This window comes from Vidua chalybeata, chromosome 1 (genome assembly GCF_026979565.1).
Source record: "Vidua chalybeata isolate OUT-0048 chromosome 1, bVidCha1 merged haplotype, whole genome shotgun sequence".
NCBI lineage: Eukaryota > Metazoa > Chordata > Aves > Passeriformes > Viduidae > Vidua > Vidua chalybeata.
This window is the reverse complement of record NC_071530.1, coordinates 63,709,645-63,714,115: the sequence shown is the minus strand read 5'-3', so window position 1 is coordinate 63,714,115 and position 4,471 is coordinate 63,709,645. Positions and strand designations below refer to the sequence as shown.

Sequence of the window (4,471 nt, the reverse complement as noted above, 5' to 3'; positions counted from 1 at the left end):
TGGTTATTCCTTTCTGTCCTTCTTTTCTGTTCCTCTACATTCACTATGGAAGCTGCTGGGGAGGTGTTAACTGTTTCATTTGCTATTTTGTTACTGGATTTGGCTGGAGAACTGTTGTGGAGAATTGTGTGGAGGGGAGGTCTCCCTCTATTCCTGGTTCAATTTAGGAAATGTGGCAATGTCACCAAAGAGTGGGTAAATTTCTTTGTCAAGCCATAGACAGATTATATATGGATCATGAGAAGATCTCCAACCTTAACACTACCACGACCAACATTCTTACAAGAGCTGTGAACTATTTGGCAAAGGAAACTGGCAGTTTTGTAACCAAAATCCAATTTTTCGGGAGAGTTAGCTTTGTGCCTTTTTTTGGATACTGTTTTGCTGTTGTGAAAAGCAATACATATGGAAGCCCATGAGAGCCTAAGGCTATTGTTGATGCAGTCTTGACTCATTCTTGGCACTCCTTTACCTTCCTTTGATAGCTCAGCTGGTAGAGCGGAGGACTGTAGGCTGTCTCTGAAAAGTAATCCTTAGGTCGCTGGTTCAACTCCGGCTCAAAGGAAAGATTTTTGAGGTTTGTTTTCAGTTTTGACTTTCACTTTTTTCCCCCAGAGTTTAAAACTTTGCAGAACATCCCCTTCCAACCACTCTATACCCTGTGAGAAATTTAGTCTATTTTCCTTGTCTAATTCAGAGGGTTGTTACAGCTGTAGTGCTGTGACCATTGTCACCTCTTTATGAACCACACATTCAGGAGTTGGACTCAGTGATCCTTGTGAGTCCCTTCCTACTCAGAATATTCGGTGAAATCTAGCTAATCAGTTGATGGCCATCATAAGAGATTCTGTTCCTGCAGGGGCTCAAAACCTACAGACCCTCAAGAATTGGAGCAGGCACAGGCAGAACTTGCAAAGCCTCTTTTACCTGACTGGAGTGTGGAAAATGGGGTCAGGTCCAGTTATTGGAGCACCCTTGTTGCTATTTTCACCCCTTTTACTATCTCATTCTTTCATCTTGAAGTTCTGAGGCTTTGAGTGGGGCAGTGGGGAGCTAAGAGAGCTGGGGAAGAAAAATGGGAACAGTAAGATCATTCCTGTCTGAGACAGTGGCTACATGTGACAATAATCATCGGCCTCCTGAAAGGGTTGTGCCACTGGGCACGCTGTCCTGAGGTATATAATTTCCAAGAACTGTCCATTTTAGTGGAGAATTGTAAAGGTTGGGGCTGGTACAAAGGAAATGGTTAAGAAAGAGCACTAAGAAAGGACACCAGAGGCCAGGTTAAGAAGGCATTTAAGGACTCATTCATACAGAAACTTTCAGAGAATAGAAAACAGGACACTGCTACCTGTTAAAATTTTGTTTCACACAGGAAACTGACTCACTTTCACAAGACACAATGAGTTCTGAGATGTCTGTAAGAAGCTTTATTAAATAAAAGATTAGAGGGTTTTATATGTTTACATTAGACGAGATGACATTAGGGATCTAAATCCCAAAGCTCATGCAAAGCTTCTCATGCAAAGCATCTCTTCATGCAAAGTGCAGTGCTAAGCTGAACAAAGGTAGAAGGAGGTGGCAATTTTGTTCAGTTGCTTACCTTTCATTGTGCTTAGTGAAAAATATTTGCTAGTAGTTGGAGGCAAATACATCAAGAAACCAGCTAGAACGAATAATCAAGCGATTATATGTAATTCCAATATTCTAAAAGGTTTTTTTTTTTTACTAATTGGTGTCAGATCAATGACCATTGATCATAGTACAACACTGGTTTTCTTTGTCCTTCCAAATCCAGCTGCATTAATTTCCCTTCAGCCTGCAAAGCAGTACAGACTTACAGCCTCATAACCATAATGGGTTTTCGGCACAGGGAGGCACAGGACAGGAGGAGGCAGTTCTGCTTCTCCTCCCAGTGACAAAACAGGCTCGCCAGGCCCTGGGGGTGGGGTGGGCAGGTCATTCGTTTATTCCTTCATAGGTCCTCCCACAGCGGGATGGGGTTGTAAAAGCAGGGGTGAGAGAGGCAAGCAGATTCCTTTGCAATCCTGATAGGACTCCTAGGGAGGAGGATGCACAGCAGCATTGTCTGCAGTGGGAATCTGGCAGTCAGTTTATATGAGGAGGCAGAGAGGGGTATGAGACTGGGTGATGCCACAGGAGGAACTCGGGTATATTTCTAACTAACCTCGATTAGAAATCTGTCCCAAGGCACCTGGGACAGATTCTCTCCTTACAATGTGCCTTTTATGGTCTTGGTGAGCAAAGAAGGAACTTTTCCATGATTCATGCCTTTAATTGCTACAATAAGCCTGAAAGCTGCCAATAATCATGCCATGGAAATCCTTGTACTCATGTCAGGGAAGAGACGAATGCTTTCCCTGAGACTGGGGAATGGCAGTGACTGATGGGCAGTCTGGCTGCCTCACAGTTATTTTGTTGATGTGCAGATCTTTCCTGACTTAGTATTTCAGTCTGGTTTGCACAAGCTATGATTGAAACAGGAATGAAGGGAGAAAGGATTAGTTAGAAGTAGGTTTTCATTGCAAATGGTGTTCCTTTTGTGGTTGAATGTTGTTCCAGTATGGATTCACCCTCATATTGCTGCACACCAGTGGATAGCTGAGGCCTGTGGAGAATAGCACCTGATGTGGTTAGTTTCTGTTATCCCATGGCTGTTCCATTGCCTGGTATTTCATCTGCCAGGGCTGCTCCCCATACAGATGCAGTGACAACACTGACTGTCTCTTTCTCTTCAATAACATTCACACAAGGTAAGTTCCAAAAATTGTAGCCATCAGGCCAGAAATGTGAATTTCTATAAAGTCCTGGTGTTTTTCTCACACGTGTGTGGTGGGAAGCATTTAAAAATGGTTTTGTCTTTTTTGATTATGAGCTTCAGCTTTTCCTTTAATCTTGAAGAAGCTTCCCCTTACAGCCAAACACCTCTGATTCATCAGACATTGTGACGGTCACTGTGTCCTTGTCTGAGGAATGGCACTCCACAGGTCAAACCTCTGAAACAAAGATGTAACCAGCTGAGGACATGACAGACCAGTAGTACACCAGACCAGTGTACACCAGACCAGTAGTACACTCCCATTAGACAAGTTAGTGTTTGTTATCAGTGGGATGAGTGGGACTTTCCTAAAAAACACTGTTCCCTTTGTCTTCTTGTCTCACCTCTTGTCCCTAATCAAACCTTTAACCTATCACCTAGTTTAGAAGCAGCACACCCACACCGTGTAGTGAAGAAATTGAAGCTCACACAGTTGGCGTAAACATGTTGCAAAATATCTGTACTTTCTCCCCCGAGGAAAGTGCAATGCTTGTACTCCCCCCACCAGGACAGCTTGGTGAGTTGGGTCCAGTTGTCTGCACCCACAATTCTTCTTACGTGGGTGTTTTGCACCTTTGCTAAGCAGTGTTCCGTGGTTTATGACTGGTCTCCTCTGTGCTCATCCCTAAAGTTACTTTTCGTTAAAAAATAAAAGGGCAGTTTTGGTACTGGCATAACTCCAGGTTCTCAGTTGTACTTGAATCAAATGACTTTGTGTATCTTGAGCTTTGTTTTGATTTTCCAATACAAATGAATCCCAGCTTCTCTCTAGACACCTGTTTTCACCTGGTTGCACCAAAGCTGTATTGCAGGGATTGCTTATTCAGACACAATGTGAAACTACTGAGCAAAGCAGGGTCTGCCTAGGGAAATTTGATTAACCTTAAAGAAATTTTAGAAGATGCTGGGTAGTCTCCAAATTTTGGATGTGAACTGCACGCTCTGGTATCAGGTTTCAGGCCAGAAATGTAGTGCTGCATCAGTGATAGGACTGAAGCCTTAATTTTGTACTGAGCCCACTGCTTTCCTTTGAGCTCTGTAATATTTTTCTGCGTCATTGCTCTCTTGTAGCCACCTGTTGCTTCTGGTCATGCAGATTTAGATAAAGCTCTCTGTACAGGGTCATATCTCTGTAAAGTTTTTTATTATGGCAAGGGAAACACGGTCCTGATTCCTGTCTGGAAAAATAATATAAATCAATAGCAACAATTGCACGATTCCCTTACAGCTCTAGAGGTAGAATCATGGCAATTAAAGTAAAGTGCAATTAAGGAGAGCTTGAAAAAGCTTTTAAATCCAGGAAGCAAGTCAAGATGCTTTGCTGATGATTTGCTAGTTTGTAGAAATTGCAAGTGGTTGCAAATTGGTTTGCTTTTACCACGAAGTAAAATTCTCCTCCAGTGTGTGTTTAGCTGAATTTATGAAAAGCATCTCATCGGCTGGAAATGACCAACAGTAGTTGCTGCCTTTACTTGCATCCACCATACCACATAGATTTACAGCAAACTAAGCAACTGTTTGCACATTTCTTCAGGCCTTCTTAACCGCCCTCTAACAACCGATTTTTCTTTTTCCTATTGTCGTTGTTATAATCAGGCCTTGATAAGAATTGCTGCCAGAGACACCCAATCA

General features: G+C 42.7%; 1 non-coding gene across 1 annotated transcript; it reads left to right on the top strand.

Annotated features, from left to right (window-relative positions):
- Positions 1 to 475: 475 nt before the first annotated feature.
- TRNAY-GUA (transfer RNA tyrosine (anticodon GUA)) lies at positions 476 to 565 on the top strand. The gene is given in 2 exon segments: positions 476 to 512; positions 530 to 565. It is a non-coding gene; the product is annotated as a tRNA-Tyr (tRNA).
- Positions 566 to 4,471: the final 3,906 nt, after the last annotated feature.